The sequence below is a fragment of the Topomyia yanbarensis genome, chromosome 3 (genome assembly GCF_030247195.1).
Source record: "Topomyia yanbarensis strain Yona2022 chromosome 3, ASM3024719v1, whole genome shotgun sequence".
In the NCBI taxonomy this organism is placed as follows: Eukaryota; Metazoa; Arthropoda; class Insecta; order Diptera; family Culicidae; genus Topomyia; species Topomyia yanbarensis.
Window position 1 is genome coordinate 380247521 of NC_080672.1, and position 16911 is coordinate 380264431.

Here is a 16911-nt window from a genome sequence, read left to right on the forward strand (position 1 = left end):
CTACGCCCACCCCCAATATGGAATATTTCCCATGTTAGTGCAAAAGGGTTGTGATATTTTCAAACATGTCTTGAAAAAGACTATTCTTTCCAGTGTTGCTGTCGGGTTTATCCCGAAAGCATGATGAGAAATGTATTTATTTATTTTTAGATTTATTCCAAAAGAAATCCACGATCACTTTGCTCCAAAGCAAAGGAAAATAGTTTTGATAGTGTTTTGAATGGGTTCAACCCATGAAAATACCAGCACCATGGCCCGGAAGATCGCCTTTAAAAACATATTCTGGTGTATTTATGGGTTTTTAAGACCATTTCATGGAGTTTTGGTTGGTTTTAAAATTTAGCGCGGACCATATTCATGGTATTTTTATGGGCTTGTATGGTGTTTGAACCCATGCGAATTTTCTCGGGCTTCACGTTGTTTACAACGTTGAGAAAGCTCTCTCGCTCGAGCAATCAATCTAGCTTGGGTGTATTCCTAGATATTGAAAGTACTTTTGACAATTTGCCCTTCCAGTCTATTTTGGAAGCGACACGCGCCCGTGGGGTATCTGACATAAACGACACCATGTTTGGACGACTGAAACTCACAGCCATACTAGAGTTTCTTATGTATTCTGATTCCTGATTCCGGACGGTACAATAAGCAGTAGATTTTTGGAAAACGTTGGAGTTTGCACACAGTTTGTACCTAAGTGATTCGATCGGGTAGTTTCTAAATAGAGGTGCCACGTGCCCGTTTAAATCGACCATCGCTCAAATTCCAAATGAGCAACACCATGAATATATAGTCCGGACGGTACAACAAGCGTTAGACGTAGTGGCACACAATTTAATCGAGTGTGCATACTGCCAGACTGTCCGGACGTTATAGTCATGACATTGCTCGTGTGGAATATGAACTATTTATAAACTCCCCGTATCTGATTGAGTCTCTTAGGTACGAGTGTGGAAAATGCGAACAAATCACATTTGCACGCACTCATTCGTGTATGTAAAGTTTCGCATCGCACAGCAGCCTGTAGAACGCATAGCAAAGAAGCTTGTGCATTGTGCAAGTTGTACGGGTAGTGCTCTGCTGTACGATTTGAAACTTTGCACAACACCATCAATCTCCAATGCACGGGCTGGCACTTAGATTCGTAAATCGATCGCAGCAAGCAATCTGGTTTGCCTATTCGAGGACTATAACGTGTAGATTATTAGCTCGAACACGTTTTCTAGTTAGACCCATTTTATCTAAATATTTTATAATGTAAATACTCATGGGTTTAAACACCACACAGCCTCTTGAAAAGACCTTAAATACCATCAAGATACCATAAAATGGTCTCAATAACCCATAAATACACCAACATACGGTATTTTATATGGGATCTACCGGACCATGGTGATGGTATTTTCATGGTTTGAACCCATTTCAGGGGAGGGAATATAGTCTGGTACATTCATTGTATCCAAAGGGTATCGGGCGGTTTATTGTCATGATTTGAACTTTCCTCGATCATAATCGTCACTAGCGATAACTACTTGATTCATTTATCAGTCGACTCTGTCTCCGACAAAGGCTGTCCTTCACGAGCAATGAATACACGATATTCCGATCAAAGTCAAAGCTCGGAAACGAATGAATCGCCATATTCCATCGCACTTTGTTCCGCTAACATCCGAAGTTTTTTTTTTGTCAAATGCAGCTTAATTTTGTGCAGATACAAACTAATTGCAATATTCAAAATAAAAAGGCTGGAATAAGAATATTGGAAACTACATAGAAATCCGAAGTCTTCTTCCAGAATATCCACTAAGATTTATATTTAAAAGATCGAATTCCAAGCTTTATGCTATTGAGAAGTAATAACATGCAAACGATTAATTTTAATTCCCCCTCAATTGTAGGCCAGTCGGAAACGATATACATTCCACACTTTTAAACTTTTTTAACTGATACGCTGATAGTAGAAAGTTATTTTAAAATATTATATTCGCACTCCATCCTTGTTTAACTTGTTTTGTCAAATTAAGGAGTTCAGAAATTAAAGTATGCAATTCCACAAAAACTAAGAAACTCAATGAAATAATAAAATTAACTAAACTGTTATATTTAAATTAAATTAAAAAAAACAGGTGAAAAGACATTTCGATATTTTTGCTTTGTGTAAAATTTTGACTATACTTAGTCCATTTTTCACTTTACAGAAAAACTGGAAAAGGTTAACGCATGGGCACTGGTATTTTTTTAGGATTTTACCAATAAATTTCTGACAAAAAAATGTAGTTTTGCGTTTCAGTCTTACAAAAATAAACTCTAAGAATAACTCAGAATTCCAAGTTCCAAGTCAGTTGCTATGAATGTTCAAATCGAAAGCATCAAGATCTTGCCAATAAGCATGACCTAGTAGTATAAAGGTTGATTTAACGTCCATGGCGGTTGCGTTAACGTAACACTGTGTCCTGTTTCCTATATTCAGTTTTATCATACACGAAATGCAGTACTGCTATCTGTCAAGAGTTTGGCCACAACCGCAGGTTCTACGTGTATTCCAAACTGCGTATATTCCGAACTAATGCGTAGTCTCCTAAATATGTCATGTCCCAATATGGACAGGTACAATCCGCTTTATTTGAGGCTGGGAGAAAATACTTCCCCAAGCACTATCATTTTACGTTGATTTTAATGTCAGAATATGGAAATTCCGACCTATTTCTTCCTCCCTTACTCCACGAATGCATACAGAATACAAAATATTGCTCAGACCACACTATGTACTTATTAACATCAGATCACCACGGAATGAACTTCAAACAAATGGTACTCATAGTCAGAGCCGCAGCGTGGTCTTCTAGCTTGACGGAGTCTCAGTTTTGCGCCCCTTTGGTGTTTACTTTGGCTTTTTTCAGTTCGACCTTCAAATAATAATTTGTGTACATCGAAATGGCTTAATAACTCCCTAAATAATTCATATTTGACTATCATTCATTTCATGTAAATTTCAGCCACAAACCTTTTACTGTATATTTAGGAAATCAGATGACGCTAGGTGTTTGAAGGCGACGGAGGGAGCATCTATTCAGACGGCTGTATATTACAGTGCTAATGGTATATGTAGAAAACAGGTGATCGTCGAATTTAGTAACCGGACGCACATCAACAAAAAAAAAGTTTAGCTCAATCGGACGCGATTAAGGGGTTGCGGAAAACGGCCAAAGTGCAAAAATTTTCAGCCGTGGAAAAACATAAAAGGACTCTTAAAATATTCAAAAATTTAATCCGATTTATTATGCTAAATGACTTAGGATGTAATGAAGCGCCGAGATCTACTGTTATCCTGTATTTTGTTTTAAGACAACCTTTATAAGACTTGGAAAATCTTGGATTTGAGCTGATACTGTGGTTTGAAAAGGCTGCTAGTAATATATTTTCTATTGACGAAAGTTGCCTCTCTGGTACATTTTATTTCTTCACTTCAAATAAAAATCAAACACCTTTTTTTTGAATTGACATCAGATTTTGACATGTCATGGATTTCTAAAACATTCGGCATACAACAAAAAATAAAAAGTGCATTTCCAAAGTCAATTCAAAAATGTTTCTTTTGCCACAGACATTTTTTTCAACAATACACCAGATGTCGACGCTTCATGACATTGTTCTTCGATTGCGCTCAACTTTTGCATGGGGACTTTTGCGAGGAACCAATACTTTTGAGGTGTGTCCGATTTGAAATTTCAGGAAGATTATAAGTATTGGCACTGCTGTATATTAAGTGTACTCCTGAATTGACCCAATTGATCCTAAAATGGATGCCAAACAAGATTCGTCGCCAATGATCCGAACCTATATTTAAAATCAAACATATTGAAATACGTTCAACCGTATCCGATCTTCTGTCAGATCAGCGATAGTCCGCGAAGTATTCTAATATTCCGCAAGACGCAGAAATATTCATCTGTGCCAGATATCTCGAAAATTCGCATAGATAAACTGAGGATTGTGATATTTTGTCTAAAGCAAACAAATGGCGTTACGGCGACAAGACTTTCAAGAGGAACTAACGCGTTTGCATGTCCGCTCACAAAGTTGAGATCGATGGTGTAGTTATCGATTCGAGCTTGGCATGTTTGGATCTACCGAAGGATGGGATTGTCTATTTCAATGACCCCTTGCTCCAGTGAGCGACGATTTTGAGTGACAATTGCACCGCAACCTTCAAACTAGTGTCGGGTGATCTTTTGGCGAGACTGCTTTGCGTCTTCTTCGACAAGGATCGTCTGCATAATCGGTGGTTTTTCGGTCCCGCTCGTCAGGCGTGCAATATTGCACTAATTACGAGCTAATGAGTCTTCGTAACAATATGTTTTCTCTCTTTTGGAAGGCCGCTAAATATACCAGCAAGGAAAAACTGTGCCACAAATCCGAAGCAAACAGCAACTGGTCAATTCGGAAGAAACAAAGAGTTTCCAGCGCTTCCAGGAACACCAAAAACCATGTGACATTTCAACCAGAGATTCAACTTAGTGCAAGATTGGTTAGTTCTAGGGTGGGAACCGGCAACTTTGTGATATTACGGGACTCCTCCCGGCATCGAGGAGACTTCAATTTTCATGATACGGGTTATCTTTTCTATGATAATTGATCTAGCTTACTCTACGATCTTTTCTACAACTTTAAAAAGGCGGTCTGCTTTACTGACCATGACCACATTTTCGTTCCCTTTGTTCCAATGAAACTATGAAAACTTTTCCGCTCGTTTACAATATAGTGAAAAACTATTTTTGTTGAAATTTGAAGTCTTTGTCTTGCTTGTTGCATTCTCTGCATTAACAGGACCGTAGCGTAATCTTCTGACGCCCTTGGTACAGTCTCAGTTATTTTTGTTGTGTGCTTTGGCTTCCTTTTCAGTTAGACTTTCAAACAATAATTTTGTGTGTACCTGGGAATAATACTCCTATCTTGACTAATTTCATGACTTAACCTCACTTATTTTAAAAAGCAGATCAGAATTTTAGCGCCCCTCCCCCAAGGTTAGCGCCCTTGATGAGCCAACCTAGCCAACCGCACGCTACAGCTCAGCTCATAGTACGAAATACTCATAGACAGAATTGAAATAAACATATACGATATTACTTCCGTTCCAAAAGATACTACCACTTAATGCCAGTGATTTCTCATGCCATTTCATCAGAGGTTAAAATATTCGCTCATTCTCACGACAAGCAGTTTATCGCACAGCTTTTTCATCCTTAGTAGGCACGGACCTAACTTTTCACCTTTCAAGAAATTGCGAGAATTTGCAGAGCGGAATAATTTCGCAGCTTCAAACCTCGTGATAAATTAAGTTCAAGAAAAACGATTAATATATTACATTATAGAATTTATTTCCCCACATTATTGCAGTATTTTCATTCTAAGGATATGTATCTACTCATTTTTGTGAATTTTTGCGAAACCATTAGTTATTCGTCAGTTTAACATTAGGCGCGAAAATATCATCTCATATTATACCGCGAAAAGATGAGATCCAATGCTGTCTTGTCGAGAAAAGTTGGAGAGCAAACAATGTTACATCGTATGTTTGCTTTTTTATTGCTGGTCAAAGTAGGTGAAATATCGCCTTATTCTGTTCACGAATGCGAAAATTGTAAACTCTGCATTTCATCATTAAACATGAAATGTGAACGTCGAAAGTTCAATATGATCTGTCTGTTTCTTTAGAAATACAAAGTCGGTTTTCACCTAATATTAATGTACATTTATTTGTAAAATCAAGTTTTCTTTAATTTGGTGTCGACATTTATTGAAATTTCATATAAAAATATTGTTACTATGTTTTAATTGCCGCAAGGTTCTACTGTATCGATTTTGTTGGCTATTTTCGGCAAAAATGCCGAAAATAGCCAACAAAATCGATACAGTATATAAAAATATTGGTAGAGAATATAAGCTGTCATGAAGTAGTTTTGACTATTTATTCATTCCCAAAGTTCACAACGTATATGTTTCCAATTCGACTCAGTAACAATTTACATACCCTATTAAATTTCAATTCTAGGACAAAGGAAACTAACCCAAAACTTACAGCTAATAACTACGCCTTCTAAAATTGAACTTTTTTAATAGTGCTACCTGGAAATCCTCTGATCACATTTTGGAACGATTTATCAAGAAAATATTTTATTGCGTTATTCTCATTGAGATTTTTAAAAATTAAAGGTTAAGTCTAGTATACAAACCATAGAAAAAAAATGTGATTGAAAAATGCTGTAACCATTGATTTATAATTTAAGTCAGCGTAATTTTGGTTTTAAAGTAGAATATACAGTGACACAATCTCATATTCGTACACCTCTAGTGTATATGTTTAATATTGTTTCACAAAGGTTTGCGCTATTTAATATAGGTATTGTTTTGTAAATGTGGTAGTAGAATCATCATCTGTCATTTTCGTATCATTTGTAATCTAAAGTGTGCAAATTTCCGTACACTACACATAAAAAAATCATTACTTGGTGTCAAAAAGGCACAATTTCATATTCGTAGACTTTTGAAAAGTCATTTAATTTGTAATTTAAGACCTGTTATTTCTTTATTTTTTTTGTTTTACTTTGAAAAATAGATTTTATGACTACAGAAAAGTGTTCATTGGCACAGTTTCCTCAACACTAGTTTAAGAAATTCCCTCAAATTAACGTAATGGTTAAAAACCTATTTTAATCCACCTAGCGGTGCAATTGTGCCTTTCTCAATCATGAATCACGAGAATGTGTGCGTTGTTTATATTCATTAAAAGCTTTTAAATGCATATATTACATTTTATTATTATACATCACATGACAATTATATACAAGAAAATAAATCATTATTCGAGTTCTAAAATTTTGAAAAAGAAAAAACAGCCACGGTAATATTGAACTGAAAAAAGGTGCGAAATCGGCAAAGTCCCAAAAAGCCGATTTTTATAAAAAAAAAAAAATTTTCGAGATAACATAAAATCTCGACGTTTCATGCATTTTAAAGATGTTTGGCATCAAAAATACGAATTCGATTTCTGAAATTTCATGAGGTCCCCCCTTTGAAAAAAAAAAATTTGAGTGCCGGCTTATATGGGAATTTCATATGTGACCGGACGGTTTAGTCTATATTTCCGGAACCATATAAGCGATCCGTACGAAATTTTATAGACATCTATGGGGATATTATAGCTATCATTTGGGACTAAGTTTGTGAAAATTGGCCCAACCATTTCCGGGAAACTGATGTGAGTTCGTAAATTTTGAAAGATGGCCGCTTTTCCCGGGCACTTCCGGAACCGTCTATGGTGGTTAATGTAGTCAACGAAAGTTTGGTTGGCCGTCGGTGACCTAGAACAGCAAATTTAAGTTGTTTTAGAGACATTTTAGCGAAATTTTTACCTTTTTTGCTTTCATCGGAGTATCGGTTTGAATCACAATTTGCTATGTGATCGCACGCCACAACCTGTAACTCCGAAACCGGAAGTCGGATCGGGATGAAATTAAATAGCCATTTACGGAGACGCAATACCTTTCATTTGAGGCCAAGTTTAGTCGAATCGGTCTAGCCATCTCCGAGAAACCGATGTGACTGTTATTCTGAATTTAGATACTTCCGCCGGGGCTTCCGGAACCGAGGATGGTGGCCAATGTGGCCAAATAGACTTTGAATGGATGTTAGTGACCTAATACTACAAATCGAAGCAGTTGTGGTCATATTTTGGAAAAATTTTCACCTTTATACATTCATTGCAGAATTTATTAAAATCGACATTTTCTGCGTGTTCGTACTTATCACCCTGTAATTCCGGAACCGGAAGTCGGATCCATTAGAAATTCCTATGGGAACGTTGCACCTTTCATTTGAGACTAAGTTTGTCAAAATCGGTTCAGCCATCTCTGAGAAAAATGAGTGACATTTTTGGTCACATACACACACACACATACATACACACATACATACACACACAGACATTTGCCGAACTCGACGAACTGAATCGAATGGTATATGTCACTCGGCCCTCCGGGCCTCCGTTAAAAAGTCGGTTTTCAGAGCAATTGCAATACCTTTCTATTGAGAAAGGCAAAAAGTAAACTAACTGCCATTATGGGACGGAAACTAATTATTACTCACCAAAATGAAGCTAAATTACTTCATAAAATCTTTGAAATTGTTCAAAGGTTGCGTCCAATTATTTAACATGTTGTTAAAACTTTAATGTGGCGAAATGCAGAACAGATATTACGAAAAACTTGAACTGTAAAAAATTTACGATGAGGGATAAACGATTTTTAATTAGAAAAATTTGGGAAAATCGAGTAATTAATATTATATACATGGTAAATAAATTGAATCGTAGCATTTAAGTATAAGTCTACTCTGGTACGGCTCGTAATGTGCGGAGAACGGACAATTACAATGCCTGTGTTCTGAGCAAGAAGCTGTTCATCAATGAGAAGAACAAAGAATTGATTTTTTATACACTAAACAACTTTATTGGAATGTTGGAATGATGTTAAACTTTGTCTACGAGTCCAAATTCAACATCTTTGACTCAAATGGCTGTTGTTTTGGGTGGAGAAAATTGAACTCAGACCTGGACGTAATAGTCTTATAACAGCAGCTAAGCGCAGGTACAGTGCAGTTATTGTATGAGGTATTATATGTCCACTAGAAGTGCTAGAAATTTGGTCTTCATTGATGGAATGATGGATCAGAATGTGTATTTAAATATGAATGCTTTAAAATAAATTTTAAAGCAAAGTTTCCGTAAAATGGTACTTTTACTAAAAAATTGTGGACATTGGAAATTCGATCAGGAGAAAAACCTAAAGCATAAGGCGTGCAAAAAACGTTTAGAATAAATTTATAATTGTTTAAATGTTATGGATTCTCTCGCTGCAGACCCCGCTTATTAACTGATTTGAAAAATAAATGGGAGTATTTGGTTAAAAAGTGCAAAACTATCCAGATTATAACGAGAATGATCTTAGAAACTACTATTTAGAAGAATGGGATAAAATTTAAGTTGAATGCACACAAAAACTAGTGGTTAGCATTCCAATACGATTGAAAACTGTAATTACAAACAAAAGGAACCACATTGAATATTTATTATAGAAATTTCAATTAATTTTTGAAAAAATATGTGTACTGTACGATTATGAGATTGCGTTTATATTTAACTATCTTTAGAATTATGATTTTTTGTGGAAAAATGAGCATTTGTAGTACAAAGATAGTTATTGTATCTATGCTGTCTAGTAAACTATTTTTACATAAATAAAATGTCTCGTGAACTAATTTTTTACTTGTAAAATGTATATAAACATTCCGCACAGCGGTGTACGAAATTGAGATTGTGTCACTGTAATTTTTACGCTGTTACTCAGAAACTGTTCTACTAATTTGTTGGACTACATTCTCGGATTCAGTCCACGAGAGGAGACGAAGGTTGAACAAGTTAATTTTGAATATTATTCTATAAACTAGTGCAATATTTAAACATGACTTTCCGACAATACTGATTAAGCCGATTCGTACTAGTGTCATCGTACGTTAGATAGATTGCTGGATAATTCGAAGGCGCAAGGAGGATCTTGTGTACAAAAGAACGAAGCTATCATCACAAGATCTTACATGCTTCTTAGGTACATGGACTGCATCATTCGATTGCAGAGCAGTGGAAAAGGAGTTTGAAGGAAAGCTACGAGAATCGGACTTACTATAAACTCTGACAACACATTGTATAAGGGGCATAGCATAGTTGGTAAATTGCCTTGTACGCATTTCACCCGGATTCGAGATCCAACCTCGCACATTAGATTAAAGATTTTGTAACCCGAATAAAGTAGCGAATAAAGGTTAAAACCTGACAGGGAATGAGGCAGTCTGAATAATATTGTATCAAAGCACAGTGGATCCACTCCATACAAAAGCTGGACAAAACCTCAAAAGCAGTTTAAAATGTTTGAAAATATCATCTAAGGGTAATTTTGGTACGCTGAACTCGATTTTGAATAAATTAGGACGCTAAAATGACAATTAGATAGCTCAGGGTGGTTCCAATTTTTTTTTTTTTTTTCAAATTTCGCAAAAGTGAATTTCATTAACTTCTCAAAAGAGATACTTCGTAAGTGAACAGAATCATTTTGATTCCCTAGGGTAGTCCTTAGTAACGAGTTAGCTAGGGTGGTTCCAATTTATTGAAATCTGGAGAATAAAAAATGATGTAATTTTATACATTTGTTTGTAGATCTTCAGTCCAATCTGAATACCATCGTAGAAAAAAATCATTCCTTCATAGCTCTTTAAGAGATAATCCTCATGTACTAATTTATGAACGTATGAGTTTTGAATAGTTATAAAAGTTAGCATATCTGAAGGTGTTTGATAGAATGCCTTAAATTTTTGTTCATTGGTTTATTTATTTATAGTTATCGCCAAAGCTATTAAAAGATGACAAGATGACATGGTTTATTTGATTTTGATGAAGATCTCAAATAATGCCCTACTATACTCTATTCACAGTTGCTCATACGATGCATACTGCAGCTAAGCCGCTCAATACTTTTCCAATGATTTTCAATTCCAATGATGATATGAATATCTCTCCTTGTGGGTACTGACTTGGTTTTTCGTACGAAAATATCTTGAGCGTACTTTGCACTGTATGTGTATGCTTTGAAATAGAGGCGTGAGCATTTTTGCATGAGACTCTTGTCAATTTGGAAGTGAATTATTGTGGGAGATTTTGAATTTGATTGTTGATTGTGATAAGTTCAATAGGAAGTTTGCACTTGAAAATAATTATTGCATTACTGGCCAATAACTAAAAATCGGATAAAAAAGAACACTTTCCACACTCACGTGTTTACCTTACAGCGGTCATAAGTAAAGCTAATGACCAATACCTACCAAAGGGATAGGATTCTTGGAAAGATATAATAATAGTTGCAGTTAGTTGGCCTCGTTGGCTTCTATTTATTTGAATTTTTCTATACTGCAGATAACTGTGAAATTATAGAAACACGGGTCATAGTTGCAAGACGGTTAAGGCATACTTATGTTTGTATCAAGGAAATCACCCCAAACCCTGAATTTTCAAGCAGCGTTCAGAAAAAAAGAAATACACCGGTGAATAATAATGCAAAACTTCATGAAATTAAAAAAAACACCATGCGTCTCCACGAAAAACTAATTTTACAAATGTTCAAATATCAACCTTTGGCGCAAAACGGCGCAAGATGGCACTATGATTTTTGAAAACTAGATAAAATTCTACGTCAGTTATACTAGATAAGATCCTTCAACACGCTTTTACCGATAAAGAGATGACACTCTGAATGTAAAAAAATCCGCGTTAAACAAGTTAGTTATATGGGTCACTCCACGCGAAGTGATCAAGGCACGTGTAATCGACCTCCACGGATTTGAACAAAATTTAGAGAAATTGTTCATCTAGGGCCAATATATAAAAACCCAAATTTTTGTGACAATTGAACCACCCCTCGGGTCATGGGAGCACCCCCCCCTTTTGGGAAAATTGCCAAAACCCTTGATTTTCTTTTGATCATATCTCCGGTTCTATTTACTCTAGAATCAAACCACAAGATGGCTTTTGAAGAAAATTGTTCAATGAGTCTATAAAAAAAATTATTTTTTGCCGACAGTGTTGCCAACTATGCAATTTTTTCAGTTAAATATTAAAAGTTAATTTTTCTCTCAATACGTATATTTTAATTTTGAAAATTTTACTGCCATCGCGTTCCTCAGACATTTTTACATAAAAAACGCTTATCATCCCAATATAATATGAGCGCATCCTGAGATACACCGTTTTGAAGAGAAAAAACCGCAATTTCCCATATAAAATCGCAAGCGCGCAACACCAAAAAACCAACTTGAGTATTCTGAGTTCAAAATGATGAAAAACTACGTATTTGGTTTGCTTCTAGCAGATCAGGGTCGATTTTTATGACAGTTTGAAGATTTTCTCAATTTTAGCCAATAAAAATGGATTTTTATATGAGAACATCGGAGTTTTTCCCTTCAAAACGGTATATCTCAGGATGCGCTCATATTATATTGGGACGATAAGTGTTTTTTATGTAAAAATGTCTGAGGAACGCGATGGCATTAAAATTTTCAAAATTAAAATATACGTATTGAGAGAAAAATTAACTTTTAATATTAAACTGAAAAAATTGCATAGTTGGCAACACTGTCGGCAAAAAATAATATTTTTTATAGACTCCTTGAACAATTTTCTTCAAAAGCCATCTTGTGGTTTGATTCTAGAGTAAATAGAACCGGAGATATGATCAAAAGAAAATCAAGGGTTTTGGCAATTTTCCAAAACGGGGGATGCTCCCATGACCCGAGGGGTGGTTCAATTGACACAAAAATTTGGGTTTTTATATATTGGCCCTAGATGAACAATTCCTCCAAATTTTGTTCAAATCCGTGAAGGTCGATTTCAAGTTTGCATCTTTTTTTGATCACTTCGCGTGGAATGACCCATGTTGATTTTATTCGTAACTTTTTTAATACTCATTATTTCTCAAATCGAAATACACCATTGAATTCCTGAGATGATTTTCTATTAGAAACGCCTATACGTGTTGTTAAATTATAATTGTAGTACCTATTAAAGCGAGATGAATTAGTTCATACAGATTTTCAAGACCTTGCACGGTTCAAAAAACTGTAGCACTTATATTTTTCCAGCGATTGACACAAAAATTTGACGAATACAGCTTTAATGTAATGTACATTCAGGAAAAAATATAAAAGGTGTGAAAATCGACAATAAATTTTGGAGGTTTTGACCGGACCGGTCCCACTGTTCAAAGGTGGAAATGGAGAATGGCGCAGACGTATTGACTACGAGCTGTACCAAGTATACAAACATGTTGACATTGGATGACTGATACAGCATAGCAGTCTACATTGGGCTGGGCATGTTACGCGAATGTCGGAAGAAGGTCCAGTTTAGCTATTTTCTTCTTCTCGTTTATTCCAAATTCAGCCGTGGAGTTAGATGCTAGAGTAATTAACTGTTTCATAGTTCGTTTTAGAATTAGCTACCTTGGTCCAAATGATGCCATACTCGTGATAGTCTAATAACTGAAGTCTGTTGCAGTAAAATAATACATTGCACATAGCAAATATTGCTATACTACGAATATCCTAACGAAAGACATCCGTATAGAAAAACTTCAGTGCATTTCCCATCTAATCCAATTAGTGACTGTTACCTCACAAAAAATCTCAAACACGCGTAAGTGCAAAAACAGTACAGTAATACAGCACAAAAAAAAACAAAACCAATAGGTTCGAACTGAAGATGTACCTCTCAACACAGGATAGATTTTTTCGATGCACTTTAACCCCCCGGCTTTGGTTCTCGGCTATTGTTCGTGTCCTGTAACTCGTGCAATGTTAACTAACCGAGTTTTTTGAGTGCAGCTACAAGACATACTATGGAGAGTTGGAGTTTTCAGGGAGCAAACGTTATCAGAATTCCACACCAGTAGTTGCCTGTTTGTATTTAACCCCCTTACGACCTCGTCCCGCCCGATATAGTATCTAGATATGTTTGGAAAGTGAAGCAGTTGTTTTATTTTTTTTATCAACTCACGGTGGTAATTGGATGTTGGATTCATGGTGGGGATTTGTCGACCGAATGGATTATGCTTTCAACCGATATTTGCTGTGGTCATTTCGGTTATCGGATTACGGCGGAGACGATACCTGTGCAATGGATAAGTTGATTGGATTGGGAAGCCGGAGCGCTGTTGGAGCATTTAGTATATTAAACTTGATCAGATTTGTTGATGGTACATTGCATAGTAAAAATATTATAAGTTAATAAAAAAATACGCTGGAAAATACTGGAAGGGAAATTGTAATTTCACCTAAAACTGTTATTTTGCTTTTCTAATTTTTCAATTTAGATTTTAAGACAAGATAGAATAATAAGTAATATAATATAATTAAGTGAAGCTATAATAATTGGCTCTAGAAAGAAATGGTCAATAAATGAACATGTATTATATATGCCTCGTCATAATATCGAATAATTAAATTAAAAAATTAGCTTAATGTCCCCACAATATTTTTTACGCTACGAATCGGCTACAAATTTCCGTTTAAACAGATAACTAAGACACGAAAAAAAGATTATAGTGCTACTAAAGAACGATAAGGGTTAGGAACCATCTCTGCTCGCCAAGAAGAAATACCTTTTGGAATAACTTATCATATATTTCAAATTAGTTATCAGGAACCATTGTCAGCAGGGTAGATATCACGCTTTCCGAAAGCAAGAATTCCATTGTGAAATAAACAAAAAAAAATCGCAAGACATACGTAGATGATATATTAAAAAATTCACTGCACTTGAATAGGGCCCGTCATCTTGCAACTGCTATTCCCTATTTCCCAACAACCTATATGCATGCAAAGTGTATATCTGTTTGAATATTGCATGCACCAAGCAAACAATGCCCCGTGTATTAAAGTAACAAGAAGCTTTCAACAACCGTTCGCATCTTCATCCATCACTAAAGGAAAGATGCATCTTCTCCCATTCCAGCCACGACAAACTTGCAGTTTCTCATGTTTCACAGTAGAATTTACAGTTTCTTTGCACTTGTCAACAGCGTGTAGTTGAAATAGTTGATGATTTTATGTGGTATCAAAATTAGAAGCTTTGTTTCATTATAATTTGTGTAATTTCAGATAAACTAGTCCGATCCCTGTCTAATACACGCTTCCAATAACGCAATGATACAGACTGACAGATTTCGGCAGTATTCGTCAAGTTCGAATTACCGACAGTCTCAGATATTCCCGGCGCACACTGTGCAGCTTCCAACCTCCATTAATCTTCTGCGATGCTGCTGCGCCCGGCGGCCATTTCTTCGTATTCCATTATTGTGCACAACGGTGTGCGGTGGTGGTAGTTCTAGAGTTGCCTGCCTATCGTCTCGAGACACAATCGGGTCAGAGCAGGGCAAGCGCAACCGGTAGGCAGGCAGGTCGCTCAGATGCCACCGGCACCGGGGTTTACCTTTTGGTGTTGGCTCTTCCGCGCTTTCCGAGTAATGGAAAATAAATGTTTCCTTCAAACTTGGCCCCGAACAAGTGCATCATCACTGCCACGCCACGGTCGGCAGAAGCCTCGGGAAATGGGAAACGAATCATCGCCTTGGCCTCCCGCCTTGTCGATGCGGTTCGGGGCTTGAGTGGTGCATGCCGGTGAAGTGAACGAAATCGGGTCAGGCGAACAAAGGTACACTAATGATAAATGGTTTGGGGAATTTCTAGGGATCGGTGATTTGCTTGGTTTGTTTTGGGTAGCTGGAGCCTGCTAAACAACTCGCTTCAGAAATATTCAGTTAAAATTACAAAACTGAACACGTGTCGAGCGGGTCGTCCGGTCTAATTTAGATGAGCACGACTAGCACCACTTTGCTCATTATGACCTTTGGTCGAGCTTAGTGGATAAATTTAATTTCGCAAACAAATTTCAGTTGAAACCGGGGATGAATTATTCATACTTAAGCTGACCAACTCTGACGAAAAAATCCGTACACTGTGCGGACTGTTTGCCTGAGCGTGGTGTACGATTTCGCTTCGTTGCGGTATGGTGTACGGATTTTTTCGTCAGGATTGATCAGTTTATTCATATTCATATTCAGGTTCTGTACAGCGGAAGGTCTTACACTTTTCGAAAAAAAAATTCCAACCATTCCCATTGATGTGAACGGGAAGATTATCATCAACTTTTCCATCAACAAAGTGGGCGTTTTTGTTTTAAATAATAATATTTTTATATTTTAAATTCCTACAAAACCAATTTCGCTCGTCATGAAAATATCAAAAATTGTGATTGCCATTCCAACTTTTGTGATACCGACGATACTGCCATTCGTCATTTGAAAAAAAAAGCTGTAGAAAATAATCCATTGGGTATTTTCTCTTGAAAATTTGGGTAGAAGCGGATTAGAGTGTATTGTTTACACTGTATTTTTATCGCTAATAGTTATTCGAAAATTGGAAAAAATGGCATCACCCGAAAATCAATGTCGCAAAATGATTTTACGCGAGCACCTCGAAAATACTCAACTCTCTCATCGGGGCATCGTAAAACAACTCGGAATCGTGCAGTCAACCGATGAGCCGTGTGACTAAACGTTACTACCAATCTCTGAGCATCGAACGGAAGGAGAAATGCGGTCACAATGGATGTTCTATTAGTGATCAGGATTACAAGCGTGTAGTGAAAGCATTTAAGCGGGAAGAAGCCAATGCTTCGGTCAGGGATGTGACCAACAAGTTGAATCTGTCCAAGTCTTTCGTTCAGAGATCCAAGCACTGGGAGGGACTACTATTACCCCATCATGAGAATTACATCAAGGTGGACTTCCGGCAGCTTCCGCGACTACTGTTCTTCGCCGCCCAGCACAAGTTTGATGTTCTGGAAGAAGTAAGGAAGCAGAAACTTTCAAAATATGCCAATAAATACATGATTGAACAAGCAATCTGTACATGAGGCAAACGGAGTACGCCGTTCGTGACTACCGGGACTGTAAAGGGGAAATCTACCTCAAGGCGTGTCTACAGAATCATCTGCTCCCTCAGTACATCAAGGTGGACTTCCGGCAGCTTCCGCGGCTACTGTTCTTCACCGTCCAGCACTTGTTTGATGTTCTGGAGGAAGTAAGGAAGCAGAAGCTTTCAAAATATGTCAATAAATACATGATTTAGCAAGCGATCTGCTCATGTGGCAAACGGAGTACGCCGTTCGTGACTGTAAACAGGGAGACCTGCCTCAACGAGTGTCTACAGAATCATCTGCTCCCTCAGTTGAAGCAACACAAGGGCCCTACGATA